A 14579-nucleotide genomic window follows, 5' to 3' on the forward strand; every position below is an offset into this window, starting at 1 on the left:
CCTGATGGTAGTGGAACCTTCCCAGGTGGGACCCAGTCTGGAGCAGGTAACCTGCACCTCTCTACCCTGTCTCAGTCAGCCCAGGGCTGAAGAGATCAGGGAGGCCAGTGGTGGACCCCAACGGGCCCCCTGTCCAAAAGAACCCCTTAATCAGCAGATTAGGATCACTGAAGCTGGTAACCCTAGCCAAGTGAAAATAGAACAGACTCCTGAGGGATCCCCCTTAAAAGTAGTTAGGGAACTCCCACAGCTGGACACTGTTGGGCACAGCCAAACATGGGGCCTAAAAACCCCAGACCTGACCTGTCCCTCCAGTAAGCCAAACAGAGGGACTCAGCCTCCAGCTTTAGGTAGCCAGAGGCTGACCCTGAGAGCTCAGTGCATCTCAGCTAAAGAAAGAAAGGCACACATGATGAATGGTGATTGGAGGAAGTTGAGCCCAAAGGTAGAGGAGCCTCACTTCAGTACTCCATCCCAGCATCAGCCTTCTTCTTTCCCAAGACACACCAGAGACAGAGATTCCCTATGGTGGAGACCCTCAGATACCCTTAGGGTGAGGGGTTGCCTAGTGGACCATGACACAGGGGGAAACCAAGCCAGAGCTGGCCCTTCCTTATATGGCCACTTAGGTAATAGAGGCTTACCTGGACAAGGATAGCCTTATCTCCTTTCGTTTGGGGGGGGGTTGTGTAGGAAGGTACATCCTGACTATGGTTGCCCCCAACTTTTTGCCCTGTGTTTTAGCTGGTTTTGGACATAGTCGACCTGGGACCCTGCCAATCAGGACCCCAGGCCTACTGCTCTCTCTTTAAAATGGATTCCATGTACCTTAGGTGCATTTCCAATTGGTACTGGGCCACCCTATCAGACCCTGTAACTCAGGGCATGAGTGTACCCAGGGCTGCCAGGGGCTGCAGCATGTATTATGCCACCCCTGGCTGGCCTCCTAAATTTGACACAACTGGCTGCATGACAGCTGGGGCAAAGTCGTGTAATCACCCTTTGCTGTAGGTGTAGTATACCTATACCTAACCCTAAAATGGACACACAGATTCCTATCAGTCACTCCTATGGCAGGCCTTAACAATCCTGAAGGCAGAGTGCTTGGAATCGTGTGAGATGGTGCTCTGGCATGAGCTGAGCCTGTCTGCAGCTTGCGGAATCAAGTCCTAATAGCTGTTCCATGATATCGCATACCATATACTCTTAAGTGCATTATAATCCTCGCGGTTAAATGCTATCTTTGGTATTGCTTTATCAAAACATGTCGAGTAAGGTGTCATACGATGTACCTTCCTACAGGGGAGACCTAGACCCTCCATGCTTCGAGCCCGAAGCATGCTTCGACGTCGACCTACGTCGCGATGGAGACCTTGACCGTCTCTTTTTAGGTCTCGACGTCGAATCCTTCGACGTCATTCTTTCTCTCGACGTCGACCTTTTCCTCGACGACGACGTATGTCTCCCTCTCGACCTCGGTCTATCCTTCGACGTCGACCGATGACTCTTTCGATGTCGACCCTTTATCCTTCGACGTCGACCCTTTATCCTTCGATGTCGACACACGATCCTTCGACGTCTGACATCTCTCGTCCCACGACTTCGACCTCACACGATCCTTCGACGTCGAGTGTTGCACTCCCGACGTCGTCCTCACTGCAATCGACACCAATTGCCTCGACGTCGAAAAAGATTTCGACGGCGACTGCCTCACCGGCGATGTCCTCGACGTCGATGGAGCTCTCTTCGACGCCGACCTGGTTCTCGACGTCGAGCGCATCTTTTTTGACGGCGACGCTCCCTGGAGTCGATGTTTCTTGGTTCTACCTTCTGGAGACGCTGATCTTCGACGTTTAGGCTGAGAAGATGGCTTAGCAGATGATAATAGGCCTTTAGAACTCTTCTCACCACGGTTTTCTCTCTCCAGAAGGCCCAGCAACCTCATTTTCTCTCTTTCTTTGAAAGTTCTATTTGAAAGGTTGAGGCAGTGATAACATTCTTCCACCTTATGAGAAGCTGGAAGACACACCACACAAACAGAGTGTGGGTCAGTGTAGGAAGGTACATCCTGACTATGGTTGCCCCCAACTTTTTGCCCTGTGTTTTAGCTGGTTTTGGACATAGTCGACCTGGGATCCTGCCAATCAGGACCCCAGGCCTACTGCTCTCTCTTTAAAATGGATTCCATGTACCCTAGGTACATTATGCGATCATCCGGACCCAACACTAGGTGGCGATCTAATGCTAAGATATGAATTTAGCAGCCCACATGCCTCGAACCTCAGGGCATGGGTGTACCCAGGGCTGCCAGGGGCTGCAGCATGTATTATGCCACCCCTGGCTGGCCTCCTAAATTTGACACAACTGGCTGCATGACAGCTGGGGCAAAGTCGTGTAATCACCCTTTGCTGTAGGTGTAGTATACCTATACCTAACCCTAAAATGGACACACAGATTCCTATCAGTCACTCCTATGGCAGGCCTTAACAATCCTGAAGGCAGAGTGCTTGGAATCGTGTGAGATGGTGCTCTGGCATGAGCTGAGCCTGTCTGCAGCTTGCGGAACCAAGTCCTAATAGCTGTTCCATGATATCGCATACCATATACTCTTAAGTGCATTATAATCCTCGCGGTTAAATGCTATCTTTGGTATTGCTTTATCAAAACATGTCGAGTAAGGTGTCATACGAATTGGAATACTAACCCCTCGCCAATTCTGGCGACGGGGTTAGCATTCCACCCTTCTAGAGGGACACGACATGTATGTAACTGTGAACCCCGGTTAAAGTTAACTGAAGCCTCAGCTCCACAAAATGGATGCTGCCACCACAGACACGAGTCTGACCTCCTGCTGCTGGGAGTCCTTCCAGCGAGGGAGGCCTGGACAAAGGGTTTCCTGTCCGGGGCGGTGCTAGCACCGTCCCAGACATGGTTTTGTGTATCCTGGGTAGGCAGGGCTTTTCAGGAAGGTGACTGCTGAGTGGCACCCCGGTGCTCACTACGCATAGGCCAGTCAGAACCAGTTCCAGGGGCACACCAGCCCCTGGCCTGGGGAAGTCCGGCAGGGGAGAGGGGTGTAACCACCCCCCTCCTGGTCCCACCCATAGGCAGGACCTAGTCACCGGGTCAGCCCCCTTTTTTAGTATAAAGATAGGAGCGGGCCCCCTGTTCAAATTAGATCATCTTTGGAATCAAGATACCACTTTCTTCGAAAGGACTTCACGATTTCTTCTTCAAGATTCTCCCTTGTGGCTAAGGAGTAGTCACCCTGCATCCGCAGGCACCATCCTAAAGAACACTGCGGTCTGCTGCAAGTCCTTCATCACGAATCCGACGACCCAGCTCGACGAGACCCGGCTTCCCTGGCACCTCTGACCTCTACTCACCTCTACAGCCAAGCTGAGAACCGTGAGTGCGACGAGACCTCGAGGGACCGATGATCGCCAAGACTGCACGACATCTTTACTGCAAGCCCACCGTGTCCTCCACTGGTGAGTGCTTTGGGGTCCGAGAAGCCCCGACCCAGCGCAGCTCCAGCACCCAAGGTCAGCCTCCCTGCATCTCCACGATCGGCGTGGGGCCCTTCTGCTGTTTGCTGTGCACCGCGTTGTTTGGCTACTAGCCGGCTGGCTTGTGGCCTTCTGAACGACGCCCGATGACAACTCTTCTGCTGGTCTGGTTGCTCCAGGCTGGCCCTTGCTTCCTTTTTCAAGAGAGGCACCCCGGACCCTCCTGGTCCACTCCAGACGCCATTTTAGGTCCACCGCGTGGGCTTGAATTTGCCAAGGCTTTGTTGCCCAATCCTGGGTCCAGCGACGCCGACAGCTTCTATCTTCGTGGGACAGCTCGATCCTCCATCCTGGTCGCCGACAACGCCTCCTGGTCCGTGAGATCTTCGAGCTACAGCGTCACCCACTCACCTTGTCGAGGTGGCTACCATCCGGTGCCCTCCTGGTGCCCACTGACTACTGGCTAGTAGTCTCGAACTTGGTCCCCTCTGCTTTCAGGTGTCATCTATCTTCGAGATCCAGGCTTGGATCCAACTGAACTTTCTTCACTGGTCACCGGCCAGCATCTTTTCTTCCGGCTCCTGGTCCGTCTACGAGGATTCCCGACGTCTTTTCAGACCTATGCAGCTGCAGCCCCTGGGCTAGGTAACTTCGGCATTTCGGTGCCCCAGCATAGCCTCACTATCCAAGGGTCAGAATCTATCTTCGTTTTCTCCCTACCAGGTCGGGTTCGCCCGAGAACACTAACTTTCTATTTCCTAGCTACCATAGACTTTTGTCCGCATCTCGCGTGAGAGTGCACACACTGCACCCGAGTCCCCTAGGCCTCCTAGTCGTAATCTAACGATTCCCTAGTCAAGTCCTAGCGATTCCAAAAGCTATTAGTACTGTACTTACCTGCTAGGAATTTCACATTCCACTTTCAGAGTATATGGTTTTCCGTGCCCCTCGGGCATTTGTATATACTGTGCTAACTTAAGTATTTTTGTAAGAGTTTTGGTTTGTGCTTAGTACCCTGTCCTCATAAAGAGTACAGGGCTGTTGTGATCTTTAATAAATAACTGTTTATTTTCATAACACTTGTGTGGTGTCCTTTCACTGGGTATTCAAGGGGTATATGTGTGGTAAACAGCTGGCTTAACACGCCCTCTCGAGTCTTTAGCCTTAGACTGCTCGTATCCATGCTACTAGGATAGCTGGTCTATAAGGTTGACTTACAACCAATCATCAATAAGGGTTGCTGGACTGATACATAGTGGGCACTAGAATAGTGACCACTGCATATCAGGCCACCTTCTCACATTGGTGAGCAGCGGTTGGGATTTGAGCTTGCTGTTGTTTTACCACACGTATCCTAAGAATATCTTGTTGAAAGATCACATAAAGTACTGTTAGGTACATATAACTAAAGCTAGAATACTCTGAGTTCTACTGAACCAGCTGTTGTAGCTCCTCAAGGCTTAGCACACCTTGGCTGCAACTCTAGCAAGGGATCAGTAGGTAACACATAGTGTAGGTAGGTGCATCACTTACACCACACTAGAATCAGCATGTCAGACAAAGGAGGAAACTCTGAGTATCCCCTTGTGTCAGTGGACCCTCCACAGGTCCTTACTTCAAAATATGCTGCTCTTAGCTTCCATGAGATGAGACAAGTGTGTACTCTCAGGAAACTAAAACAGGGGTCTAACCCCACCACTTCCTTTCTGATTGGTCTCTTAGAGGCTTATGATGCCAGTAGGGCTGGTAACCCAGACCCTTCTAATCCAGAAGGAAGTTTGCCCTCCTTACAGGGTCCCTTTGATATCCATCCCCTCCATGAGGCAGATGATGCTGAGGAGGAGGATGAGTTGTCTGGGGATGAGGCAGATAAGGGACAGGTAGAAGTCAGAAGACTAACCAGGTCCAACTTAAGCAGACATGAGATTGGTACTGGGGGACCCCTGGGCCCACTCTCAGGTCAGCTTAACATTGGGAATGGACGAGTTAGGTCTCTATCAAGAGGCTCTAACAGATCCTTTCGAACCAATGGCTCTCTCAACTCTTCTCACAGAGGAATGTCTTCCCCTAAGAGGAGAGTGTATGAAGCTGAAGAAAGGGCAATCAAACTGAGGATTGAAAGGGAAGAACTTGCCCTGGCCAAAGAGAGACTTGCCCTTGCTAGAGAGCAAGAATTATGTGGGCTACAGCCCACTGGTGGCAGCAATAATCCTAGCAATAGGGAAAGGAGTTTTGATAAAAAGCACCTGAATAAGATAGTGCCCCCCTTTAAAGAAGGGGATGACATCCACAAATGGATTACTGCTTTGGAGAGAGCCTGCACTGTGCAGGGTGTTCCCCAAAGTCAGTGGGCAGCTATCTTGTGGCTCTCCTTTGATGGTAAAGGTAGAGATAAGCTCCTCACCACAAGGGTGGAGGATGCTAACAATTACAAAATCTTGAAGAATGTACTGGTTGATGGGTTTGGTTTAACCACTGAACAATACAGGATGCTGTTCAGAGACACCCAGAAAACTCAGTCTCAAGATTGGACTGACTTTTTTGATTGTGCCACTAAGGCTTTTGAAGGCTGGCTACTGGGTAGTAAGGTTACTGATTTTAAAGGATTGTATAATCTAATTATGAGGGAGCAAATCTTAAATAATTGTCAGAACCAGCTATTACATCAGCACCTGGTAGACTCTGAGTTGACCTCTCCACAGGAATTGGGTAAGAGGGCAGACAAATGGGTCAGAACCAGGGTTAGGCCTAAAAACCAGGGTGGTGACCAGAAAAAGGAATCAACCAAGCCTCAAGAGAAGGGTGGGGATAAATCCTCAGAGAAGACTTCCCAAGGGCCCCAAAACTCCAACAAGGGTGGTGGGTCCCAGAACACTCCTTCAGAACAAAAGAAACCTTATTGCCATACCTGTAAACAGGTGGGTCATTACAAAAGTTATGTCAGTTGCCCTAAAAATGGTAATAAGGGAAATATACCCCCAGGTAATACTCCTAAACCTCCTGTTACCACTAGTGGTAATCCCCCAGGTGGTGGGAGTGCCCCCAAGAATGTGGTGGGCATTACTTTGGGCAATCAGGAGGACTATGGCCTAGCCAGGTTCCCTGACCACACTCTTGTCTGTGAGACTGGCATGGGGTTTGCCAACTTCACTACTGGACCCCACATTTTGGGAAAGTATAGACAAGAAGTTTTAGTGAATGGTCAGAAAGTTGAGGCATTCAGAGACACAGGGGCCAGCCTCACCATGGTGAGTGACCATCTGGTCCCCTCTGCTCAACTGACCCCTGGTTTTACTTATCAGGTGACAGACATTCATGGAGTGAAGAGAAGGCATCCCATGGCAGTAGTCAAGCTCAGTTGGGGTAATGTCACAGGGCCCATGAGAGTGGCAGTGACAGATAACCTACCTGTAGATTGCTTACTGGGGAATGACCTGGAACTCTCAGCATGGGCTGAGGTGGAGCAAGAAACTCACTCCAGGATGATAGGCCTATCCAGACAGGTTAATGGGGCAGTAATAGCTACAGCCCCAGTCCAAGCACCATTCCTCCCTGAAAAGGTTGGAAGGGCAGTGGTAGCCACTGCCCAGGCTCAGACAGACTTTCCAGAACAGGATAGGAGGGCTGTGACAGTCACAGCCCAAACACAAACTGAGTGCCCGCCTGAAAAGGTTGGCAAGGTTGACATGGTCTCAGCCTCTACTCAAACAGATAGTGAGGTTGTGAAGCCTGAAACAATGGATCACTCCACTCAAACAGAGAGCATTGAGGAGGAAGAAGAGTCTTCCCCCTCCCAGACACTAGGTGAGAGCCAGCCTCCTCAGGGAACTGACTCTACCCCTGTTGAAGGAACTGCCCCAGAGGTAGTCAGGCCTAGCCTGGCAGAGCCCCTGATGACAGTGGAACCTTCCCAGGTGGGACCCAGTCTGGAGCAGGTAACCTGCCCCTCTCTACCCTGCCTCAGTCAGCCCAGGGCTGAAGAGGACAGGGAGGCCAGTGGTGGACCCAAAAGGGCCCCCTGTCCAAAAGAACCCCTTAATCAACAGATTAGGATCACTGAAGCTGGTAACCCTAGCCAAGTGAAAATAGAACAGACTCCTGAGGGATCCCCCTTAAAAGTAGTTAGGGAACTCCCACAGCTGGACACTGTTGGGCACAGCCAAACATGGGGCCTAAAAACCCCAGACCTGACCTGTCCCTCCAGTAAGCCAAACAGAGGGACTCAGCCTCCAGCTTTAGGTAGCCAGAGGCTGACCCTGAGAGCTCAGTGCATCTCAGCTAAAGAGAGAAAGGCACACATGATGAATGGTGATTGGAGGAAGTTGAGCCCAAAGGTAGAGGAGCCTCACTTCAGTACTCCATCCCAGCATCAGCCTTCTTCTTTCCCAAGACACACCAGAGACAGAGATTCCCTATGGTGGAGACCCTCAGATACCCTTAGGGTGAGGGGTTGCCTAGTGGACCATGACACAGGGGGAAACCAAGCCAGAGCTGGTCCTTCCTTATATGGCCACTTAGGTAATAGAGGCTTACCTGGACAAGGATAGCCTTATCTCCTTTCGTTTGGGGGGGGGGTTGTGTAGGAAGGTACATCCTGACTATGGTTGCCCCCAACTTTTTGCCCTGTGTTTTAGCTGGTTTTGGACATAGTCGACCTGGGATCCTGCCAATCAGGACCCCAGGCCTACTGCTCTCTCTTTAAAATGGATTCCATGTACCCTAGGTACATTTCCAATTGGTACTGGGCCACCCTATCAGACCCTGTAACTCAGGGCATGGGTGTACCCAGGGCTGCCAGGGGCTGCAGCATGTATTATGCCACCCCTGGCTGGCCTCCTAAATTTGACACAACTGGCTGCATGACAGCTGGGGCAAAGTCGTGTAATCACCCTTTGCTGTAGGTGTAGTATACCTATACCTAACCCTAAAATGGACACACAGATTCCTATCAGTCACTCCTATGGCAGGCCTTAACAATCCTGAAGGCAGAGTGCTTGGAATCGTGTGAGATGGTGCTCTGGCATGAGCTGAGCCTGTCTGCAGCTTGCGGAACCAAGTCCTAATAGCTGTTCCATGATATCGCATACCATATACTCTTAAGTGCATTATAATCCTCGCGGTTAAATGCTATCTTTGGTATTGCTTTATCAAAACATGTCGAGTAAGGTGTCATACGAATTGGAATACTAACCCCTCGCCAATTCTGGCGACGGGGTTAGCATTCCACCCTTCTAGAGGGACACGACATGTATGTAACTGTGAACCCCGGTTAAAGTTAACTGAAGCCTCAGCTCCACAAAATGGATGCTGCCACCACAGACACGAGTCTGACCTCCTGCTGCTGGGAGTCCTTCCAGCGAGGGAGGCCTGGACAAAGGGTTTCCTGTCCGGGGCGGTGCTAGCACCGTCCCAGACATGGTTTTGTGTATCCTGGGTAGGCAGGGCTTTTCAGGAAGGTGACTGCTGAGTGGCACCCCGGTGCTCACTACGCATAGGCCAGTCAGAACCAGTTCCAGGGGCACACCAGCCCCTGGCCTGGGGAAGTCCGGCAGGGGAGAGGGGTGTAACCACCCCCCTCCTGGTCCCACCCATAGGCAGGACCTAGTCACCGGGTCAGCCCCCTTTTTTAGTATAAAGATAGGAGCGGGCCCCCTGTTCAAATTAGATCATCTTTGGAATCAAGATACCACTTTCTTCGAAAGGACTTCACGATTTCTTCTTCAAGATTCTCCCTTGTGGCTAAGGAGTAGTCACCCTGCATCCGCAGGCACCATCCTAAAGAACACTGCGGTCTGCTGCAAGTCCTTCATCACGAATCCGACGACCCAGCTCGACGAGACCCGGCTTCCCTGGCACCTCTGACCTCTACTCACCTCTACAGCCAAGCTGAGAACCGTGAGTGCGACGAGACCTCGAGGGACCGACGATCGCCAAGACTGCACGACATCTTTACTGCAAGCCCACCGTGTCCTCCACTGGTGAGTGCTTTGGGGTCCGAGAAGCCCCGACCCAGCGCAGCTCCAGCACCCAAGGTCAGCCTCCCTGCATCTCCACGATCGGCGTGGGGCCCTTCTGCTGTTTGCTGTGCACCGCGTTGTTTGGCTACTAGCCGGCTGGCTTGTGGCCTTCTGAACGACGCCCGACGACAACTCTTCTGCTGGTCTGGTTGCTCCAGGCTGGCCCTTGCTTCCTTTTTCAAGAGAGGCACCCCGGACCCTCCTGGTCCACTCCAGACGCCATTTTAGGTCCACCGCGTGGGCTTGAATTTGCCAAGGCTTTGTTGCCCAATCCTGGGTCCAGCGACGCCGACAGCTTCTATCTTCGTGGGACAGCTCGATCCTCCATCCTGGTCGCCGACAACGCCTCCTGGTCCGTGAGATCTTCGAGCTACAGCGTCACCCACTCACCTTGTCGAGGTGGCTACCATCCGGTGCCCTCCTGGTGCCCACTGACTACTGGCTAGTAGTCTCGAACTTGGTCCCCTCTGCTTTCAGGTGTCATCTATCTTCGAGATCCAGGCTTGGATCCAACTGAACTTTCTTCACTGGTCACCGGCCAGCATCTTTTCTTCCGGCTCCTGGTCCGTCTACGAGGATTCCCGACGTCTTTTCAGACCTATGCAGCTGCAGCCCCTGGGCTAGGTAACTTCGGCATTTCGGTGCCCCAGCATAGCCTCACTATCCAAGGGTCAGAATCTATCTTCATTTTCTCCCTACCAGGTCGGGTTCGCCCGAGAACACTAACTTTCTATTTCCTAGCTACCATAGACTTTTGTCCGCATCTCGCGTGAGAGTGCACACACTGCACCCGAGTCCCCTAGGCCTCCTAGTCGTAATCTAACGATTCCCTAGTCAAGTCCTAGCGATTCCAAAAGCTATTAGTACTGTACTTACCTGCTAGGAATTTCACATTCCACTTTCAGAGTATATGGTTTTCCGTGCCCCTCGGGCATTTGTATATACTGTGCTAACTTAAGTATTTTTGTAAGAGTTTTGGTTTGTGCTTAGTACCCTGTCCTCATAAAGAGTACAGGGCTGTTGTGATCTTTAATAAATAACTGTTTATTTTCATAACACTTGTGTGGTGTCCTTTCACTGGGTATTCAAGGGGTATATGTGTGGTAAACAGCTGGCTTAACACGCCCTCTCGAGTCTTTAGCCTTAGACTGCTCGTATCCATGCTACTAGGATAGCTGGTCTATAAGGTTGACTTACAACCAATCATCAATAAGGGTTGCTGGACTGATACATAGTGGGCACTAGTTTTTGACATCTTCCCACAGGAAGGACATTTGTAAAATAAAGGTGGCATTCTGACTACAAACACCAACAGCTTAGTCAGAAAAGGATAACAAACCACCACCAAAGTTATATTTTGTCAAAAAAAGGCAAGAAAAAACAAGTTCTGACAGAAAATACTTCAAATGAGCAGAGCTCAAGTTCCAGGTTCCTCACAGAACAAGCCGGAAAAAAGAACTGACCTAACTGTCACCTGTGGGGCATGATGGGAACAGAGTTCTCCTGGAGGCCTTAAAGGCAAAGTGTGCAGATTCTCTAGGGCCTTAAAGGCAGGGTGCCAGTCTGATTTTCTGTACACAGACATTTTTTCATATGCAGCCTTTTTTAGGCTAATAACTGTTTACAACAGGTTCTTTGATGGAAATAAAAGGTTTTTCATGGCTATGAAATGCATTTTAGGCTCATGCCTGTTTATTGCATTTATACAGCATATTTTCATGCTTCAGAACGTGTAAGGTTTGGTTTGATTAGCCTATGTGTTAATGTTAGGCTGCATATTATGGTTATTATACATGTATATGTGTATAATTACTTAGTACTATGTACTTTTGTTTATATTTACACATATATATGTATATTGTTTATGTGTTCCGGGTCCCCGCTCATGGGCGGAGATAATTCAGTGCTTATGACTATTAATGAGTATTCCCTGGAAGAGAACTGGCCGTTCTTACAGTGCTCGCAGGAGTTCTATTACAAATCAAAACAAAGCACATGGGGATTTCCCAGGTTGCTGGAGGTTTGGTGTGTTGAAAGAACTCGTTGTGCTTTCTAGGAATCTAAGAAAGTAGCTTTTGCCGTGCCTTGGACTGCAAGGGCGATTTACTGAAATATGGATCTGATTCTTATGCCATTATATGGATATTATTGATTATAGCCATACAAGGGCATAAAGCACAAGTTACTACTTGTGTAACGATATATCTGTAAGAGACATTAGTTAGTGATAGATTCCTTACCTTAGAATATCCCCAGGCGTCAGACTGGATCCGGAAAATGTTTGCGTAGCAATACTCCTGCGCGTCGGTAGGCGTCGTCTGCGGCTCCGCGTCCGTCGTCGGCGTTGTGAGCGCCGGAATGACGTCGTCGGAATACTTAGACGCCGCCCATGCGTTCTGGTACACAGCTTTTCCGCGCCAGATACGCAGAGCCATGATAGAACCAACACTGGTGCCATGAAACTAGGGCCCTGAAAGGGGATGACCTTAACCCTAGATATCGGTTCGCAGAACGGGGAGGATGGGTCGGTCGGTAAGGAATCTATCACTAACTAATGTCTCTTACAGATATATCGTTACACAAGTAGTAACTTGTGCATCTGAAAGAGACACGTTAGTGATAGATTCCTTACCTTAGAATAGATACCCCAGCCATACCAACCCCGGTGGTGGGTCTGCGAACCAATATCACACCAGAAAGTCCTGGAGGACGGAACGGCCAAAGAAGCCATCCCTCCGGACTTGACTGTCCAGGCAGTAGTGTCTTGCGAGCGTGTGCAGCGAGGCCCACGTTGCTGCCTGGCAAATGTCCTGTAAAGGGACTCCTCGGCCCAGGACAGTTGTAGTTGCCGTGGCACGAGTGGAATGAGCCCGCAATCCAGCAGGGGGCTCCTTTTTCGCCTGGAGTAACATGCCTGAATACACAAGATGATCCACCGCGAAATGGTCCTCTTGTGTACTGCCTTTCCCTTCTTCGCGCCCACGTAAACCATCAAAGAGTTGGTCATCCACCCGGAATTGGCGTGTGCGGTCTATGTAATAGGAGAGCGCACGTTTTGGATCCAGATGGTGGAGCCTCTCTTCCTCTTTCAAGGGATGCGGAGGCGGAAAGAAGGTGGGCAAAGTAATGGACTGCCCGATGTGGAAGGCCGTAACAACCTTGGGCAGAAAGGAAGGTCGTGTACGCAACACCACCTTGTCAGGATGAACAGATAGGAAAGGTGGAATACAAGAGAGAGCCTGGAGCTCACTCACTCTCCTGGCAGAGGTGATGGGACCAGGAAAGCAGTCTTCAATGTGAGAAGACGGAGAGGACAGTTATGTAGCGGCTCAAAGGGAGCACACATCAGATAAGTGAGAACAAGATTCAGGTCCCACTGGGGCATCACAAAGGGAACAGGAGGAAACATGTGTATGATGCCCTTCAGAAATCTACTTACAATGGGGGACTTGAATAAAGAAGGCTGATCGGGTAGCCTTAAGAAGGCAGAAAGAGCAGACAGGTACTCTTTAAGAGTGCCGAGAGCAGAGCCCTGCTGGGCAAGGGAAGAAGAAAGAGCAGCACTTCCGAAAGGGGTGCAGAGAGAGGATCCACAGCCTTTGCTGTGCACCATGCCACAAATCTGTTCCACCTGCAGGCGTATACCGACTTTGTGGAGGGACGCCTGGCTGCCAGAATGATATCACAGTCTTCAGGAGCAAGTCAAATGGCCTCAACTGTCGCCGCTCAATCTCCAAGCTTGTAGGTGGAGACTGGACAGGTTCGGGTGCAGCACCGACCCGTGCTGCTGCGACAGAAGGTCCTCCCGAAGAGGCAGACGAATCGGGGGATCGACTGACATGCTGAGTAGCTCGGGATACCAGTATCTTCGTGCCCAGTCCGGAGCCACAAGGATAACCTGGGCCGGTCGCGCCTGATCTTCTTCAGCACTCTGGGCAGAAGTGGTATAGGCGGAAAGGCGTACAACAGACCGCAGCTCCACTCGCGACGAAAAGCGTCCCCGAGCGAGTGCCGCCTTGGAATTTCCAACGCGCAGAACTGATGACATTGCGCGTTCTCTTCTGTGGCGAATAGATCTAACCAAGGCACTCCCCATTGCTGAAAGAGACCTTGCGCCACGTCCGAGTTCAGACGCCATTCGTGATCCATCATGCACCGACGGCTGAGTTTGTCCGGCCTGGCATTCAGAGAGCCTGCCAGGTGTTGAACCACCATGGTCACGCCCTGATGTTCCAGCCATTGCCATAGGCGCAGAGCCTCCTGGCACAGAGCCCACGACCCCACTCCGCCTTGTTTGTTGCAGTACCACATGGCGGTGGTGTTGTCGGTGAACACTTGCACTACACTCCCCCGAACAGAGGAGAGGAATGCTTTCAGTGCTAGACGAATCGCCCGCAGCTCCAACATGTTGATATGGAGCCGGGACTCCGCCGGAGACCAGAGGCCTCTGATCTCCGCCTCTCTCATATGGCCTCCCCAGCCCTGGAGGGACGCGTCCGTCACAACCACGCGCTCCGGGTGGGGTAGGGAGAGGGATCTGCCACTGACCCAGTCGCGGTCCGTGAGCCACCACTGCATTGTCTCGCAGTGCCCTCCGAGATCAAGACATGATCGGACAGGTTGCCCTGATGCTGGGCCCACTGAAACTTCAGGTCCCACTGAAGAGCCCGCATCCGCCACCTGGCGTGATGCACCAGAAGGATGCAGGAGGCCATCAGCCCCAGAAGCCGCAGCGTCAACCTGACCGAGACTCGGGATAACGGCTGGAAGATGGGAATTACAGCCTGTATATCCCGAACCCGCTGGGCGGGTAAACCCGAAACTGCGCCGAGTCGAGAACCGCTCCGATGAAGAGGAGCTTCTGAGAGGGACACAGGTGTGACTTCGGCACATTGATGGAGAACCCCAGCAAGTGCAGGAGGTCGGCCGTAGTCTGGAGGTGGTTGACGACTACCTGTGGCGAGCCCGCCTTCAACAACCAGTCGTCGAGGTAGGGGAAGACTGACACCCCTTGCCTGCGCAGATGAGCTGCGACCACCGCCATCATCTTTGT

The 14579-nt window shown here is 51.3% G+C and overlaps 1 protein-coding gene across 1 annotated transcript in view; it reads right to left on the reverse strand.

Moving 5' to 3' along the window:
• Window positions 1-14579, reverse strand: part of HP1BP3 (heterochromatin protein 1 binding protein 3) — a 711194-nt gene that overhangs the window by 232833 nt on the left and 463782 nt on the right. The gene's annotated exons all lie outside the window — the stretch shown is intronic.

Source organism: Lissotriton vulgaris, chromosome 5, assembly GCF_964263255.1.
Source record: "Lissotriton vulgaris chromosome 5, aLisVul1.2, whole genome shotgun sequence".
Lineage (NCBI taxonomy): Eukaryota > Metazoa > Chordata > Amphibia > Caudata > Salamandridae > Lissotriton > Lissotriton vulgaris.